The sequence below is a fragment of the Tursiops truncatus genome, chromosome 8 (assembly GCF_011762595.2).
Source record: "Tursiops truncatus isolate mTurTru1 chromosome 8, mTurTru1.mat.Y, whole genome shotgun sequence".
NCBI lineage: Eukaryota > Metazoa > Chordata > Mammalia > Artiodactyla > Delphinidae > Tursiops > Tursiops truncatus.
This window is the reverse complement of record NC_047041.1, coordinates 47124447-47144520: the sequence shown is the minus strand read 5'-3', so window position 1 is coordinate 47144520 and position 20074 is coordinate 47124447. Positions and strand designations below refer to the sequence as shown.

Sequence of the window (20074 nt, the reverse complement as noted above, 5' to 3'; positions counted from 1 at the left end):
ACATATTACCTAACATATTTATACCTCTAGTTTCCTCATCTATACATTGGAGCTACAGAAAGCAATTAGGATTGCTGTATGGATTTAAATGAAAGAAGATGCTTGTCACACAGTAAATACTCAAAATGTGATTTCGAAAACAGGGACTCACAAAGGGCCCTGGGTAGAGGTGATAAAGTCCTCACTTTCCATCTTAAAACTGAAATCCAGATTGATGAGATTTTTGCCTAGTCCAGAATGCTTTCTTGCCCACTTTTTTTTTTTATTATTATTAAGCTATGTGAAAGAATGATTGATCCCACTGGAAAACCTGAGGTGAATAAAACACTCAATAGAGACTGCCTATACAGAAAAGGTAGACCTGAAAAGGAATGTTTGGAGAAACTAAGAGTGTTGTTTGTATAATAGTTGTACCCTGGTCCCCAGAGTAGACAGCTTATATTCCACATGATGGGACTCCAGGACCTGAAGACAGACTTTACTCAGTTGACCTACGGGAGGTATTTATGAGTTTCTCTCCTTTTGGCCTTCCCCTAAAACCCTGGTTCTTCTATGACAGGCAATCTCCAACATGTATTATCAGGAGCAGCCCAGTGCAGAGCAGACCTGTACCAGCATCAAGAAGAGGGAGCTGGAGTGATGGAACGAGCACAGTGAGAAGTAGGACTTACTTTGAGGCTCAGGTCCTGCCACTTCTCAGCAATGTTATCCTAGACCAATTAGCCCACCTTTTCAATCCTTCTTTATTTCATCTGTGAAATGAGAATGTGGATACTTATGAGCCTAACAACTTTCAATGTTTATATATTTATAAATATGAATAAAGTTATGCACAAAGGAAAAGCACATACACAGACCATTCCCACCCGACCTCAAGATGTCACTATTGCTCACTTGTGGCAATTTTAGTCTGAGTCATCACATTATTCCATAGCTTATACTTATTTGTTGTGTTTATGCTTATTTTGGGGTATTTTTAAAACAACGCTAACCCCATAATGAAACAATTTAACTCCACATTGCCCACTAAATGTGAAAGCAGTAGTAAATTTTATTTTTTTTTAAATATGTATGTTTGGTTACTTGTATAATGTCACTTCAGAATTAAAAGTAATGGAGATTTTGAAATAGACTAACCTGTTTGACAGTAGAGGATCTTTGAAATGGTGATAACTTCCTAACCATGCTGTGCAGTACACAAGAGTAGAAATGCTCGGTAAATTAAAAAGTATAATCAAAATGTTATTCAATAGTGCATGTCTATGCAAAGCAGTGCTAGATAGATTCATTGTTACAAAGAAAGTCAAAGCATCCTAGAGCCAAAAATTCAACACATCTATAAACCCTAGGACAGATTATAAACAAATAGAACTTTTGGGGAAAAAACTCTACATAGAATTATTACAAATAGGATGAGTCAGTTTAAAATTTCTGCAGGGTATATGTGAAGAATTCTTTTTCATCTGTTTGTCTCAATTTCTCACTGCTGGCTCATGACGCAATTAGCATCTGATAACTGATAGCCCTTCTCATTTTTTCAGTGAATGATGACCAAATCTGCCTGATTATTTAATCTGCTGTTTTAAAGTATTTGATCCCCCTTTTTTATTGAGGTACATCTTATTAGGTGTACAGTTAGTTCTATGACTTTCAATAAACTTTTAAAGTCATGTAACCGCTGCTATAATCAATCAAGATAGAGAAAATTTTCCTCATTCTAATAGTTCTCTCATACCTCTTAGTAATCCATCCCCTCTCTCAACCCCCAGCCCTTGGCAACCACTGATATGATTTCTGTCCCTATAGTTTTCTGTTTTCCATAAAGCCATCATAATGGAACTATATAATATGTATGATTTTGAGTCTTTTGAGTCTGACTTCTTTTAGTTAGCAAAAGGCATTTGTGATCCATCCATGTTGTCATGTGTATCAATAGTTTACTCATTTATATTGCAGAGAAGTATTCCATTATGTGGATGTAGCACAGTTTGTGTATCCATTATTTAGTTGATGGAATTTAGGTTGCTTCCAGTTTTTGATAATTATGAATAAAGCTATATAAACATTTGTGTACAGATGTCTGTGTGAAGATATATTTTTCATTTCTTTTGGATAAATGCCTAAGAATGGAATTGCTGGGCGATATGGTAAGTTTATGTTTAACATTATAAGACTGCCAAACTGTTTTCCAGAGCTGCTGTACTCTCTTGCATTCCCATCAGCAGTGTGTATGCATTCTGATTACTTCATCTCCTCCTCAACATTTCATATTGTCATTTGTTAGTGTTGTTGTTTTGAGTTGTTCTAATAGGTATGAAGCGGCCTTTGGTTTAATTTTCTTTTTCATTTTACCCAAAAATATTTCAAACTTTTAGCTATTTCTCTATAGCTCCAGTGTCTAAATTTAGATATCACTGCTGTAAAAATTGTGAATGGATTTAGTAAGTTCCCTCTTCCAGGTATATGCAATGCTGTTCTCATTTCAATGATCAAGGCGTCAGCTTCCTTTATGCCATTACAGTTTTTGCCCACTAGATGGCAACTGCTCAATTGTTTGGAACTGCCATGCAGCTAAAAAGAAGGAAATTGTTGTATAATACAAGAATAGAGTCAGGCTATAAATTGTTAAGTACTTTACTCCATGATTGTAAAAAAAAAAAAAAAAAAAAGACAACACTTCATTGACTGCCAAGTTAGAGCTCATCATAACCTAATGTGTGTGCTTTCTAAATCATTTCAATCTAAGTTTGGAACTACCAAATGTGGATGGAACACAGCATAAAAAAGTACAAAACAAGGTGTCTTTTGAACATAAATCAGTGGAATATGGCAAGCAAATACCTTGTAGCAAACATCATTCAGAAATTGGAACTAGTTTCTTTAAACAGTATATACTTTTCAAGAACATCCTTTGAAATACAGATATTTATAAGTTTTAAGATACCATACTGATACATTTTCTAAAACAGCTATAGGTAAACTGAGAAGTTAGTTAAGGGTCGTTTTTTGTTTTTGTTTTTTTGTTGCTGTTATTTTGGCAACATACAGGACACTTCTCTGAATTCATTTCATTCATTAATCAAATATTTACTAAGTTCCTCTTATGCCCCAAGCTTTGTGATAGGTATTAGGAATATTAAGAGGAAAAAGACTTAATCTGTGAGGCCGCTGCTGAAGAAGAAGAAGGAGAAGGAGGAGAAGGAAAGAAGAAGAAGAAGAAGAAGGGGAAGAGGAGGAGAACAATAAAAGCAATAGTCCTTTAAATACCAAGACTTATTCTAGATGTTTATAAACACTATCCTACTTAATCTTTATTACCACACGCTTATGAGATATTGTCCCTATTTTACAGATGTGGAGACTGAGGCTCTGTGCCAACAGGGGTAACTACAGTTGAGATAAAAATGATTTCAAGTCGTATTTAGGTAAAGAGTGGGTTGGAGATGTCATTCGAGAGTCATTCTTTGCAGCTAAGTGATACGGAAGCAAACCAGGTATCTCTATTCCCTTAGTGTTGGACAACATTTCACAGCTGAGAGCCTTCAAGCTTACCCTTAGAGCTTCAATGGTGATCACAGAGCAGAGGTGACAGAAGGGAGGGTCTAAGCCATAGGCTGGATGCAAGAGAGACCTAGGATACAAGGGACAGACCTGAAGTACCAGCTGGCATCAACATGGAGCCAATCCATCAAGCTCCATTCATGCCAAAAGAAGATTCTGGGAATGTCACCAGCCACAGTCTATGGCTGTGGATATCAGCAGGATTCTTAGAAAGCAAGACAAGGAATACTTCCATGGATACCAGCAAAGTGCCAGAGATCATAGACACGCACATGAGGTCCTGTTGCTTACTCTTGTCACCATGAGGACATGTAAACTTTCTCCCACCCCCAGATACAAAATTCAGGAGGGTTAGGAGGGAGAGAGAAAAAGTTTTGAGAGAAAAGAAATATAACTTGGTTTAATATTTATCCCAAATGATATCGTTTTAAATACATAAACATTTAAGTTCTTAACCTCTTGGCTAAGATCACTTCGAGGACCTGTTAAAAGTTACGACACTCACTTCTACTAGCCCAGCCCCACCTGCCCCCCAGACAAATAAATTTACAAATTTTCACATATCTCCACAGCATTTAGATAACAATTGAGGCTCAGTGATCAACTCTCTGGAGATCCATAGATGCCAGGTTAAGAAATCCTAGTGGTGGAAATGGCACCAGACTTGACTTTTGACTCAATTGTTTATCATCCATGTGACCTTGGATAAATTAACTCTTCTCTCTGAATTTCAGGTTTCTCACTGTGTTTGCTGAATGACTATTAAATGGGGGATGAAATAGAGGTGGCTATGTAGTTTTAAAATTGCATCTTCTATACCAAGTTCTGTAATATATTAATCTACTTATAGTCCTATGTGGTCCTATAAAGTTATTTTAAATCTGTCATCAAGAGCATCTAATTGTCCCCTTAAGAGGGCGCCCCTGGGCTTCTCCGGTGGCGCAGTGGTTGAGAGTCTGCCTGCCGATGCAGGGGACACAGGTTCGTGCCCCGGTCCGGGAGGATCCCACATGCCGCGGAGCGGCTGGGCCCGTGAGCCATGGCTGCTGAGCCTGCGCGTCTGGAGCCTGTGCTCCGCAACGGGAGAGGCCACAACAGTGAGAGGCCCGCAAAAAAAAAAAAAAAAAAAAAAAAAGAGTGCGCCCCTTTTCTCCATCCAACCAGCATCAGCATACCTCTGGGGCAGTCCTCGTGCTCTCATATGAGGAGCTGCAATAGCATTCCATGTTATCTTGCTATTTCAACCCTTACTCCTTCCTATACACGAAGTACACACTTCTCAAGCCACCACTTCTTCCGATAATTCTCCTGCTTGAAACTATACTAAACTTCTCAATCCCAGAAGGGATCACATTTAAAACCTAATGGTCAGAGTCTTTCTGTTTTAAATCAATTTGTCTTACCTTGCTTAATCAATCTCACCTTCCCAGTTCTAGTCAGCTAAATCTTACCACTAAGAGGAAGTTTTCACAGGAGGAAAAACAGTGATGATTGGAGTCCTTGGCTCAGCCACTTACTAGCTGTTTCCAGCGTGGGCAATGCACTTATTCTATCAGGGCCTTAGCTTTCTCAATTCTTTCTTTCTTTCTTTTTTTTTTTTTAGCATCTTTATTGGAGTATAATTGTCTTACCATGGCATGTTAGTTTCTGCTGTATAACAAAGTGAATCAGCTACACATATACATATATCCCCATATCCCCTCCCTCGTGCATCTCCCTCCCACCCTCCCTATCCCACCCCTCTAGGTGGTCACAAGGCACGGAGCTGATCTCCCTGTGCCATGTGGCTGCTTCCCACTAGCTATCTATTTTATATTTGGTAGTGTATATATGTCCATGCCACTCCCTCACTTCGTCCCAGAGCTAGACTATTTCCAAGATCCCTTCCAGCTCTGATATTCTCCGTCTCCACGACTCTGTGCCCTGTAAATGCTCTATTCATTCCACTCTGAATCCTTGCTCCCACCGTGCTCTTCTTCTGCAGTGTTCTTTCTGTCAAAGTAAACAGTTTCTATTCTCCGACGTTCAACTTATGCACTCCTTCATTCATGAAACCTTCCTATTCCTGAACTTATGAGAAGGATTTTCTTTCAGTTCTGATGACACCTAAATTCTGTACTAATCAACAAGAGTGTCCTATGCCGATATAATACTATAGTTTAATTGGCTTTTACATATGTTATTTCACTGGAGCCTCTCAAAAGCCCACTAAATAACTACTATTCATTCTCAGAGAAACAAAGTGACCAGCCTAAAACTCCTCAGCTCTAAGGCAGCTGACCTAGGGCCAGAATTGATACCTGATTTCTATTTCAAAGTTACATATTCAACATTTCAAATAATTAGTTGTTTCTGTATGTTTCACATACCCAGACATGTCAATAAACATGTATTAAGCCCCTATTCTGTACAATCTTTAGACACAAGCTATGGCTAAGAGGGGCGGGGATCAAATGGAGTTTTCTACCATACTCTTATAATTCTTATGTATCCTGATAACCCTTAATAAATTACATATTAAATATTATGGAGCATAGAAAATAAGAACACTGATTATGGAGTCAGAAATACCTAAGTTCTCTTTCCTTCTTTCTTCCTTTCTTTTGTCTTCCCTTCCTTCCTTTTTTCCTTTTTCCCTCCCTTTCTCTATCTCGCTTTCTCTATTTTACTTTTTGTTAAGGAAAAATTTAAATATATTAAAAGAAGAGAGCATAGTACTATCTACCACCATATATATCCTCATCCAGCTTCAATAGTGATTAACCCATAACAAAAGTAACTTAACCTACACTCCTAACCACTCCCTTATATTATTTTGAAGCAAAATCAGGCATCATTTCACTTCATCTATAAATATTTTAGTCAGAAGATTTAAATATAACAACTCTTTCTTTTTAACATAACTCCAGTACCAACAAAAATTCTTTAATTATCATCAAACAGCTAATAGGATTTAAATTTTCCTGATTGTCTAATTTTTTGTAAAAGTTTATTCAAATTAGGATTCAAAACAAATCCATACATGCTTTGTGTGTCTCTTAAGTCTCTTTTAATCTGCAGGATCCCATAGACATACCCTCACCCCCATTCGTACACACGCACACACATGCACACACATTTATTTGTTAAAAGAACAAAACAAAATAAAACCAGATTTTTTGTCCTGTAAAGCTGTCTACAGTCTGGATTTTCTTGATTGTATTGTCCCATGTATTGTCTCCTGTAACTCCTATGAAATGAGAATTAAATCTAGAGACTCGGTCACACTCAGCTCTATATTTAGGGCAAGACCACTTCATAAATGGTGAGATGTATTGCCATCAGAAATCCCATGATGCCTGACTGTCTCTCTTTTGTTGCAGCCACGACAAATATATTCTAGATCTATTCATTTAAAATGGTGACATTCTATCACTCCTTCCTAATTTACTAAGTAGAAACTGCTATAAAGAGACATTTCCTTTCAAACATTGCTTTTCTTAAATTTCAGTTTGTACAAAACCTATAGGAAACTGTTTGAATCTTTCCTTTTATTTACCAGTTTCCAAAATAATGAATAGATTTCCTAACTTCCTACACAGCTGGCAAGGAGGTGATTTTTAAATAATATCACTCTGAAGTCATGAATTTAAACATATTTGGTGTGTTTTAATTCATTGTAATTTTGTTTGTTTTTGTTTTTGTTTTTGTTTTGTGGTACGCGGGCCTCTCACTGTCGTGGACTCTCCCGCCATGGAGCACAGGCTCCGGACGCGCAGGCTCAGCGGCCATGGCCCACGGGCCCAGCCGCTCCGCAGCACGTGGGATCCTCCCGGACCGGGGCACGAACCCGCGTCCCCTGCATCGGCAGGCGGACTCTCAACCACTGTGCCACCAGGGAAGCCCTTCATTGTAATTTTATCCTTATCGATGCTCAGCTTGCCTCATTTTGGCTTCTGACTCCTTTTAATGTGACACTACATATCTTGATAGAGAGCTTATTTGCTTTTGACATAAAATATTCCAGGTTTACGTTGTATTTTTCCTACTTCAGACCTAGAACTAGCTTTATTCTTGAAAAGTTATATTTTTTCAAGAAGCCTTGGCTCTTTTCACTGGGAAACGGTATTTAGAAACCACACTCAAGCCACTAGTGGTGTTCACAGCTACTCAGCTGTTATTGCCTGTGGCCCTTTGGAGTGGACAAAACTAGGAAATACTCTTTTTTAAAATACATCATGACTCATTCTGAACTTACAATTCAAATTTTACTTAACCTTATCATTCTTACAAGAACCTGGCTTCTTATCCCAGCTCCATTATCGGTAGAATAAGTAATAGAATCTGTAATGATTCTAAATCCTCAATTCTGTACCTGAAAAATGAGATTAATAAGACCAGCTTCACACTGAGTATTCAAAAAAAAAAAAAAAAGGAAAGAAAAAGGAGATGATATCTGGTTTATTCCCAACACGTAGGGAATACTGAAATACCATGTACCACTGGCATATATGGATATATGGAGCTCCCCATTTGGATTTATCGTATGTACAAGTGGAAAATTAAAGCCACAAAATTCTTAATTCCAAACGGGGACATTCCATAAAGTTACTAATTAAATACAGCTAGAAAGTTATACTAGAAATTACAGGATGACTGGTGATTTTATGACCACCTTCTAAGGTAGAGGACTGAGCTCCCTTACTCTGTACTGTCTTCCTTCTAGTCACAAAAACACTGGCTTCCCAAATAAAACATCAACTCCATTGTCTGTCTCTCTTCATGTGGGATCTGAATGAAGCCCCACTGAGCTAGAGAAAATCTTCCCTGAAGCATTCTTCCCCTTGATCTGGGCTGCCTCAACCAAATAGTTCCATTGCAGCAGCAATAAAGTAGCGCTGCAGAAAATCCTCCAAAGAACCACTGCAGCCACCGAATCAACCAGCATTATAAATCTCTCTGGGACACCACCTCCCTATGTTCAGAGAGACAGGCAAAGCTCTCCTCTTTGTTCAGACTTTCCTTTAATTAGGACTCAGAGCGTCGGGAAAATTCTCTGAAGTAAGTCTTGGCACTGCTCTGGCTTTTGAAGAGTAATGGCCTTGGTGGGGAAGAAATGTTTAAAAAATCCAGCTCTCTTAACTAGGAACCCAAACCAATTAGAGTGGCTGAGCACTGGGATATTCACTAATGAGACCAAGGAACCAACACAGGAGAAACAGCGATTTTTGCTCTGGGTGCCCTCCGGCTGCCTTAGATGTGTCTTACACTCACCCATGCCCAGGACCCCAGGAGCAGAGCCATGCCGCCTTCCTAGACCAACTCTCTGTAAGCCTTTCTGGTAAGTTTTCCTTTGGGGTGCGGGGGGAGTCTTCTACTTCCCACTGCCTCTGCATTTGCCTCCACTATTCTTTTTTTCTCTACTCACTCCCTAACCTGGGATGTTTCAGATTCCCATGGTTCGATTTTTTTTTTTTTTTTTTACTTATGTCCTACTCTAGCTAAATCCAATTACTTGTTCTATACTTCTGTATCTTTGTTCATGCTGTTCCTTCTGCATAGAAGTCCTTTCTTTCTCTAAATAATTCTTCCATCTAAGCTTTCATAGCTCCTCTACAAAGTTTTTCTATACTTTTCTCTTTCCTCCATCTCTCCCATGAGGAAGAAATGCTCGTTTTCTCTGTTCTGCCTCTTCATCCAATATATACCTTTATCATCCCACTTGGTATGGCAATTAAGCACCTATATGGAGGTTTCCTCTATAATATTCTGAGCCTCGTGAATAAAGAGAATGTGCTAATTGCTCATTTATTTTTCTGTCTCCAATTCCTGCCTTAGTTCCTAGTACATCATAGGACATTCATGAATATTTGCAAGCTTCTCGCTAGTGAAAGATGTGTTACAGAACATCCAGTAAACAAATAGAGCTACATTCAAAGTTTGGTGGGAATATAAAAAAAGGAAGGAACTACATCCAAGACACTAGACACAACTGATTAATTTCCAGACCTCAGGTCACTCAGGTGAAGAGGCCACAAATAAGTGGAGTCTTTCCCCATCATACTTCTCACTTTCTCTTCTATGAGAGATTCAAAGAGCAAACAGCATCCTATCCAAACTACAATCATTGTCATTATCCAGCACATTACTTGGAACGTAATAGGTGGTCAAAAAGCTATTTACTGAATAAATCCATGCAAGAAGTAAGTTGTGTACCACTTTCAGAAATGTCTCTGTCATTGTGGCCTAATAATCCCATCCAGGTTCATAAAATACGTGCATGTGACCCTGGGTTATTCTCAACATACACTCTCATATCTTCTAAAACATTTTCTTTCTTTTATTTATATTACTTCTATTAATATGCCATTATAGAGTTAGTTATATTATGTTTTATCTCATGTATAAAATGTTTCCCTCAACTGTATATTCACTGTAAATACAGATCTATAAGTGTGTGTTATATATTAAATAATATAGTTATAATATGATTATTTAGCTATCTATCTCACCTACTACTGTGAAAGTTCCATGAGAAGGAGAGAACTGTCATTGCTTTGGTCAAAACTTTTTGCTCTCCAACAACCCAGCAAAGTCCCAGAGGCATGGCCATCCCACAATAAAAGGGGTTGAATCAATAAAAAAAGTATCTAAATTCTCAGATCTGAGCTGTGTGGTTTCCTCACATTATGATCGTTTCGCAGCCTTGTTTTTGACAGACCTCATGGAGACTCAGGGCAGTTCCATTTTGTTCATTGAGAGGAAAACTGAAGATGGCGCTATCAAATGGAGTTTTCTAAATCCAAAATGAACTTGGCCCTATAACTTCTCTACAGAATCAACCGGAAGATGATAAAGGAGATTGAAACAAAGAGAGACATATAAAAGAAATAATCCTGGCACAACATCTTGCAAATCAATCCTCTATGCCCTTATTTCCAAACTCTCCTGTAAGGTGGAGGCCTAGAAATCACAGCCGTTTCATGGTGATTGTTGGACAGGCATTTACCGGTATTCACTTGCTTTTCTCAGAGTTTCTGGCAAGGCTGCTAATAAATATCTAGATCCAGATTTTACCCAGTCCCCGGGCTTTCTTATGATGGCTGTAGTGATCTTTCTCCGTCCAAAGTTATGCAAAGCACTCAAAAACATCCCCTAAGTGTCCGCTACTGTTCTTCAAAGTCTGTTGAAGAGCATCAAGGCAATGGTTAAGTATTTTACAATACTTGGGACTTCCCTGGTGGTGCAGTGGTTAAGAATCCGCCTGCCAATGCAGGGGACACGGGTTCGAGCCCTGGTCCAGGAAGATGCCACATGCCGCGGAGCAACTAAGCCCGTGTGCCACAACTACTGAGCCTGCTCTCTAGAGCCCGCAAGCCACACCTACTAAGCCTGCACGCCGCAACTACTGAAGCCTGCGCACCACAACTACTGAAGCCTGTGCACCTAGGGCCCATGCTCCGCAACAAGAGAAGCCACCGCAATGAGAAGCCCGCGCACAGGTACAAAGAGTAGCCCCCGCTATCTACAACTAGAGAAAGCCCGCGCACAGCAGCAAAGACCCAACATAGCCATAAATAAATAAATAAAGTATTTTACAATACACTTTATTTCCGATCTTCTTTCAATATCCCAGATCCAGAGGAAAGATGCTTTTAGACTCTTTCTTTTTATTTGTTCTTTTCCCCCTTCTCAATTTCACCTCTCAGACTGAACCACAAAGTGTTAAATCCAATGATTTCCAGGAAACACTCAAGTGATAGTTTCTTCCTGTCCCAGGTTCTCTGTCCTATTCCTACTCACCTGTTTTCTACCTTTGGTTATATTTTCATTTTTCTTTCTGTTTTAAATCAGTAACAGTAATAAATAATATCCCAGAGCCAGTGTACAGCTGAACATTGGATAATAATACTACTTTCCATTTATATTGTGCTTTTTAGAAAGCTCTTTCACTCATTTGTCTGAACTCAAAGTACCTCCATAGGATAAATCGGGCATAAAATAGAAAGTCAGTCAATACCACATCATCTAGTTTGATAAGGTAAGTGTACTACTTTTGACAGAAAAACAGGTTTTACCCTATATTGAGGGGAGAATATGAAATTTTACAAAGTTGCACAAAGTTGGAAAAGAGACTAAGAACCAATACATAGAAACATAAAAGATAGCTGTAGTTATTCTGGAAGAGAAACACAACTAGTTCAGCCATCATTCTCCCTCTCGCCACTGTTTACAACATTCACTATAAATATAGATTCATAGGTGTATGAATTCATTTTAGCTTTTAAGATTCCTAATATTTAAAGAAAATAATTTTTAAGATCGTGTTTCAAAATACAGTGTACAGAGCCTCTGAAATTTTTAATTAGCTAGTTTTACAATTTAAAAATTTTACCTAGAAATTACATATTATAATTATGAGAGTTTAAAGCATAGCTTAATAAAACATTACTTTATACTTGAAACTTTATAAAATTACAAATGAGGCAGGAATCATACTCTTGTTTTGCAGATAAGGATACAGAGGCTAAGAACGATACCCAAAGCCACAGAACTGGCAAGGGGGAGGCCTAGATCTAGAAACCATCAATTCTGATCACAGTCCAACATTTTTTCCACCACCTCCAAGAAGGTATAATAGACTATTATAAGAAGTATGGAAGCTCATGCAGCTCAATATCAAAAGAACAAACAACCCAATCCCAAAATGGGCAGGAGACCTAACTAGACATTTCTCCAAAGAAGATATACAGATTGCTAACAAACACATGAAAGAATGCTCAACATCACTAATCATTAGAGAAACGCAAATCAAAACTACAGTGAGGTATCATCTCACACCAGTCAGAATGGCCATCATCAAAAAATCTAGAAACAATAAACGCTGGAGAGGGTGTGGAGAAAAGGGAACCCTCTTGCACTGTTGTGGGAATGTAAATTGATACAGCCACTATGGAGAACAGTAAGGAGCTTCCACAAAAAACTAAAAATAGAACTACCATATGACCCAGCAATCCCACTACTGGGCATATACCCTGAGAAAACCATAATTCAAAAAGAGTCATGTACCAAAATGTTCATTGCAGCTCTATTTACAATAGCCAGGCCATGGAAGCAACCTAAGTGTCCGTCGACAGATGAATGGATAAAGAAGATGTGGCACATATATACAATGGAATATTACTCAATCTTAAAAGAAACGAAATTGAGTTATTTGTAGTGAGGTGGATGGACCTAGAGTCCGTCATACAGAGTGAAGTAAGTCAGAAAGAGAAAAACAAATACCATATGCTAACATATATATATGGAATCTAAAAAAAAAAAAAAAAAAAGATTCTCAAGAACCTAGGGGCAGGACAGAAATAAAGATGTAGGCTATGGACTTGAGGACACAGGGAGGGGGAAGGGTAAGCTGGGACGAAGTGAGAGCGGCATGGACTTATATACACTACCAAATGTAAAATAGATAGCTAGTGGGAAGCAGCCGCATAGCACAGGGAGATCAGCTCGGTGCTTTGTGACCACCTAGAGGGTTGGGATAGGGAGGGTGGGAGGGAGATGCAAGAGGGAGGAGATATGGGGATATATGTATATGTATAGCTGATTCATTTTGTTATAAAGCAGAAACTATCACACCATTGCAAAGTAATTATACTCCAATAAAGATGTTAAAAAAAAAGTATGCAATAAAATTTTTGACACCTGTTGTCTAATTTACGGGTTCAGTCTGTTTTCTCTAGTTGTTATGACTGTATTGAACCAAGAAAAAAAGTTACACTTTACAAATAGATTTTAACAATTTTATACACAGAATATTTTAAAAGTTATTTTCACTAATCTACAAAAACGTTCTAACCTGAGTGAGGTCTAAAAATGCCACGTTTAGAGAGTAGAAAATTTATAAATAATAAGAAAGTCCTTATTATCATACATGATTTCCCAGGAATATTGTTGCCACCACATGGGGGTGTAGAGTTCTTACTATGCACTTTGCAGTAATTCTGAGCAGCTCAGATGAGCAAGCCTGGGAAGTTGCAGGGAGAGGTGAATTTTACTGGCAAAGACAAAGCAATTTGTCTTATCTGCACTGAACATGAGGCCGGGGGCTAGGAGTGAAGTCCTAATTCATACTCAAAGTGTCTCCAATATGAAATTATCTTCATAGTATTAATATGCCTAAATTGTTCAATATAAAAAGTATTTCACACTATGTGTGAGTTACCCATGGTAGGGCAGCAATTCCACTGAAAGCAGGCATATTAGTATGTGCCATGCTATATTCTCCAGTCCAAGAAGTTGATTAGGAAATTGCTTAATTAAGCAATAGTTGCTTTTGTTGTTGGAATTACTGTGAGATAATTGACCATGATGGGAGCTGTGTCCCCAAGCTGAAAGCGAATCATAGGAGCCAAGGTCAATTATCTTATATTAATGCCCACAGAGAAAAGAGCTATGTGATCATCGTAAGACATAACTATAAAATACTTAAAGTCTTAAATGGTCAAACCTTTTCAACTACATTACAGTGATCACAGACCCAATGTAGTGTAATAGAAGTAAAACCACCACATTGAACACCCATACGGATCAGAAAGGTTTCTAACTGTAGACAAATTTGATAATAAGAGCACACCAAAAGAATTTCCTACATGGTTCATTACATCTGTATATGCAGGTTTTCTGCTTCTGTGTCTGTAGAGGGCACATTTGTAAACGACTGTAAGAACAATCGCTTCTTAAGTCTATGGTGGTCATTTTAGGTGAGTCATTAACTCTTTCATTAACTCTTTTATATATATCTGATGTTTTGGGATAGGGGAGCATAGCTTAATTTTAGTAGAAAAAGCATAAACTTTGGAATCTAGCAGATTGAAGTTTGAAGCCTGGAAATTTCAGGTTAACCGTGTACTAATTGTGTAACTTAACTACATAACGGGGTCCATAAAGGAAATAAAAGGCAATTCATATGGGATTCTGAAGGAAATTTAATGAAGGGAGGTATGGGCAGTGTTAAGGGAAGCAACAAGGAATAATGAGGCACTCAGGACACAAGAGCAGGAGCAAGAAGGCTTTACTTCCTCTAGTGCTTAGGGCAAGGGGGGAAAACAAAGAATTAGAGTCTGATGAGAGGTGGGGCCTTCACAGAAGTGTTTGTTGCCCAGCAGGAGCTACAATCATCAGTGACCAAATGCAACAGAACTAAAGCAGGAAATAAATTCCCTAGTCTTCTTCTCTGGCCTTCTTATCTCTTGCAAGGGCCACCCTTTGTCTAAACTCAACCAGAAACAAGCTAGGAAGGAAGTCCTAGGTGGGTCAGACAACAGTGGTCAGCCCCTGAGGCACTGAAAAGAGCAGAGAACAGATAATTGTTCAGGGTTGGAAGAATGCAAACAGAGAAAAGCAGCTTATTCTGAGTCTTTTATCCTCATTTCTAAACAGAATGCAACAAACCCTTGCCCACTAAAATTGTAAAGATTAAGGGAAATATACAGAAAGTGCATAACACATAGCAGATGCTCAATAAATAGTAGCTAGGTCTTATTTTTAACCGTAACTAATCATTGTAAAGGTAAGTGTATATTCTTTGTTAAAAGCCAACAACCACTCAACAAGGTTACCCCTCAAGAAGCTATTTTGTTTCTTTTTCACAGAAAGCTGTTTTGTTTTCTTCTTTGCAAAAGAGAGCACTAGCAGAGAGATGAAAGTACTGGAAAAATAAGTTCTCTAACGCTGTCAATCACATGCTTACTTCAGCTTTAATATGAGAGTCCTGAAAAAACAGTTGGTTATACATTTCTGGCCAGCACAATCCTGCCCAAAGTGCACATGAGTGGGCTGTGATCTAAACTCAAAGTTCTAAACATTTTGTACCTAACATTCCATCACTAACCTATGAAACATCTGAAATGAAACAATGATTCCAATAGAAAGCAAAAGCTTGTCTTTTTGAGGATATGTATATGCCTTCAGCCTTTACATTCAAAATTATTAATAAGCATCAAAGGCACTGAGGTTGGGTAGACGGCTATTGCTCTTGTAGAGTGCCCATGTTGCACAGGTCTTCCGCAAGCATCCCCTGAAGTAGTTAGTCCCTGCTCTCCAAGCATTCTCCATCAAACCTCCACGTTTTACTGTCTCTAAGATCTATGTCTATCTGAGGTCTTGTTTGTTGGTTTATTTGCTTATATATTGCTTATCTCCTCCAGAGTGGGAAGACAGTGGGAACCTAGGCAATCTTGTTCCTTTTTATGCCTAGTAGTACCTAGAACAGAACCTGATGGTAGATAATAAATAAGCTCATATATACACAGTGAAGCATGTGCATGAAAGCAGCTAAGGTGCAAATTAGATGACATGATGTACTCAAACCACTTTGAAACAGGCACTCAAATATCGTAGCAATTATGATTGTTGTTTTCATTGTTATTGCTACTATTAAGAATAATGACAAAACGGTACACCCGTGGTAAATACTATGGCAATGACAGACATTATTACTTTCCAATGACTGAGTCTTTGTCGTGCATGCCTGTACTTAGGGCAAGGCTGCCAGTCTTTGTAATCAGCCTGTGACTACTGCCAACTTTATGTTTACAGTGACACTGCCAGCCAGATTTTGTAGCTTGGGATGATCTCTCTCAAGTTGTAGTGGCAATAATGTCCCAGATCCCAGGAAAAATACCACATGCCAAATTCTAAGTGCTAAACAAATAATAAAAGGGAAGCCTATGTACTTTTACTTTGGGGAAGCTGAAGTAGAGGTACTTTTCCCAATTCCTTCTACTAAGTACAACTAGAAACCCTGGGCTTTATATATAGAACAAACATAAGACTAAAAGGTAGAAATAAGCAAGCTGACCAGATAGAGAACCTAGGGACTCAAGGAGCAATATGGTAGTGAGTTCCCTGGGTTTTCTTTTTGCTTCATATATTCCAGAGTTAGAGCTGAGGAAGGTGGAAACCCAGAAGGGTCAACAGGTGCACATATATAAGGCTCTAACAAAAGCTAATCCTCTCCAGCCAAAGGGCCAGGAAAGGGGGCAGCCTAGAAAGACAGAAAACATTTAGATTATAATTGCTCTCCTCCTGCCAAACGCCACACATATGCACGCACACGCACATGCAAATACACACACACACACACACACACACACACACACACACAAACTACAGCCCTAACCCCACGCACACCAGCCAAGGCCAAGTCAGGAATCTAGGCTTCCATCCTTGTCAGCCTATAATGAGGTTTCCCAACACCCCTTCTGGGATAGTGCCAGAGAATGCCTAGTAGGGATTCGGGACATTCATCTACTACACTGGGCAGTACTAAAGCCATCCCCATGGACAATAGTGTCAGTAGAGACTCCTTGGGAGGCTTGGACTTCTACTCGCACCTGGCAGTAACAAGGCATCCCTCCCTGTCAGTGGGGTGGTATCAGAGGATGCCTACTAGAGAGTCAAGACTTTCAGCACTGTCCAAGGTAATAAGATCACACCCTCCCACCTCCACCCACCATGATGTCAGTAGGGGCTATGTAGTGTGCAGTACCAGATGGGACTCCTATCCCTTTCAGCCAGGGAGGTATCAGTGAAAGCCTAGTGGGGAGCTGGAACCCTCACTTCCACTCAGCAATAATGGAGCCTTGCCTCTTTGGTGTCAACAGAGGCTGAGTGGGAAACCTGTACTTCTGCCCCCACTTGGCAATAATGAGGCAGCTCCTCCCCTTCTCCTGCCTCAAAAGTACAGGATTCGGTAGAAAATTACTCATCATACCAAGAACCAAGAAAATCTAAACCTGAAAGAAAAAAGACAATCAATAGATACAACACCAAGATGACAGAGATGTTAAAATAATCCTACAAAAATTTTAGTTAGCCATCATAAAAATGCTTCAATGAGCAGTTATAAACATATCTGAAATGGGAAAATAGAAAGTCTCAAGAAAGAAAAAGTCTCAACAACAACAACAAAAATATAGAAGATATAAAGAAGTTTCAAACTAAAGTTTTAGAACTGAAAAATACAATAATTGAAATAAAAATCTCAATGGATAGGTTCAGTAAGGGAACGGAGGGGACAGAGGAAAGAATCAGTGAGCTGGAAGATAAAACAATATATTGGGTTGGCCAAAAATTTCCTTTGGGTTTTTCCATACGATGTTTTGGAAACCCGAACGAATTTTTTGGCCAACCCAATACATTACAACAGAGAATAAATTAACTCAAAAAACTGACAAGAGACTCAGGGATCTGTGGGACTATAACAAAAGATCTAACATTTGAGAGTCAGAGTCCCAGAAGGAGAAGAGAAAGAGGGCAGACCTGAAAAAGCACTCAAAAAATAATGGCTGAAAACTTCTTAAATTTGGCAAGTGTACACGCACGCGCACACACACACACACACACACACACACACACCCGTCCAGAATCAAGATGCTGAGCAAAACCCAAACAGGATAAGCTCAAAGAAATCTACACCAAGACACATCGTAGTCAGTATTATGAAAACTAAAGATAAAGAAAAACCTTGTGAAAGCAGCAACACAGAAATGGCATTCTACCTACAGAGGAAGATCTATCTGAATGACAGTGGATTTCTCATCAGAAATCCTTCCAGAAGCCATAAGGGAGCAACAGAACATTCTTCAAGTGTTGAAAAAGAAAAAGGACTATCAATCCAGAATACTATAACCAGCAAAAATTCTTCAAAAACTAAGAGAAAATCAAGACATTCTCAGATAAAGGAAAGCTAAGAGAATGTGTCTCCAGCAGATTTACACCCCCAATCAAAAAAATCTAAAGAAAATTCTTTAAACAGAAAGGAAATGATAAAAGAAAAAACACTTTGAATATCAAGAAAGAAAAGAAAAGAATGTGGTAAGGAAAAATGCAGCTAAATACAGTAGACTTGACTTTCCTTCTTCTTTTGAGTTTTCTAAATTATGTTTGATAATGGAAACAAACATTATAATGCATCTAATGTGGTTCTAAATGAATGTAGAAGAAATATTTAAGAAAGTTACATGTAAATAGAGAAGAGTAAAGGCATATAAATGGAGGTAAGGCTTTTCCACTTCACTTCAACTGGTAAGAGGATGGTGTCAAAGCAAACAGAAGTAAGTAAATAATTTTTAAAAAGTTAAGAGCAGAAATCAATGAAATTCAAAACTGAAAATCAATACATTGAAATCAATGAAACAAAGCCCTTTGTTTGAAAAGATCAATAAAATTGACAAACCTCTAGTAAGACTGACAAAGAAAAAAAGAAAGAAGGTATAAATTACTAATATCAGACCTCAAAAAGATAACAAATGAGTACTACAAGAAGTTCTACATGCATAAATTTGACAACTTAGGAAAAAATGGACCAATTCCTCAAAAAACACAAACTATCACAACCAACCCAATATGACATAATTTAAATAGATCTACAGCAATCAAGGGAATTAAATTTATAAACTTAAAAATTCCCAACTTTTTTCCCTACTAAGAAATTTCCAGATCCAAAACTAAAATTACAATACCATTTACAATTGCCAAAAAAGGCATACTTCGCTGTAAATCTAATAAAACATGCACAGCAACTGTATGCCAGAAACTTCAGAATGAGACCTTATTTGGAAATACGGTCTTTTCAGATATAATCATGTTATGATAAGGTTATACCAGATCAGGGTGAGACCTAATCCAATGACCAGGATCTTTATAAAAGGAGAGAAATTTGGACATGAATTCTGAGGGGTCACTAATCAATCTAGCATGTACAACATGCATCTGTTCAGGCCTATTCCTTATGTAAACAAAATTCTGCAAGTATTATTACAAATTGAAATCATGTTTGCACACATTGTTGTGCAATGTTTTCTCTAATATTATTGACATTAGCTCACGATGCTACATATAGGTACATCCCATTTTTAAAAAACTGTTTCATAGTATGCTTTATACTAAAGAACATGACACCAGAACTGAGGCTGTTTATATTACCACAGGTATTTCCTACCTACCATTCATCACTCACTATTCTAGGTTAAGATACAGACAAAAGCCTTGTAGGCACTGAAGACAGAAACAGCATGATCTGGGCAAACAGCAGCACCTCAAATAAAAATACTTACGATAACTAGCAAAGAACCACCCCAAATAAACACTAATTAGATTGAGTTGATTTGAATAGTGATAAACTAATAGAAGTTTAATTAAATCCTTTTCATGCTGTGAAAAACAGCCTTAGACTTAGGCCTCCAGATGTAACTATAAAATAATGAGACTGAATCAACTTTATAAGCTCCCAAACATACTCACACACACAATGTCACACCTTTATATAGTCATATACTGTGTGAACTGATGCCTGAAATCAGAGAAGTCAACAACTGACAATATAAAAACAAACACTAGTACTTAATAGTTTCGTGTGCACAATAATATAAAAAAGCCTCCGATTACTTAGCCTCCTAGGCACAGATTGTGCTGTTCACTAACATGCTCAAATTAGTTATGCAAATCCTGTGCCATATTATGCCTCTCCACC

The 20074-nt window shown here is 38.2% G+C and overlaps 1 protein-coding gene and 1 long non-coding RNA gene across 2 annotated transcripts in view; both read right to left on the bottom strand.

Annotated features, from left to right (window-relative positions):
• Positions 1–20074, bottom strand: part of DLG2 (discs large MAGUK scaffold protein 2) — a 2041254-nt gene that overhangs the window by 1252179 nt on the left and 769001 nt on the right. The gene's annotated exons all lie outside the window — the stretch shown is intronic.
• Positions 684–3625, bottom strand: LOC141279256 (uncharacterized). The gene is made up of 3 exons (XR_012333227.1): positions 3553–3625; positions 1138–1186; positions 684–752 (listed from the first exon to the last, which is right to left on the bottom strand). It is a non-coding gene; the product is annotated as an uncharacterized lncRNA (long non-coding RNA).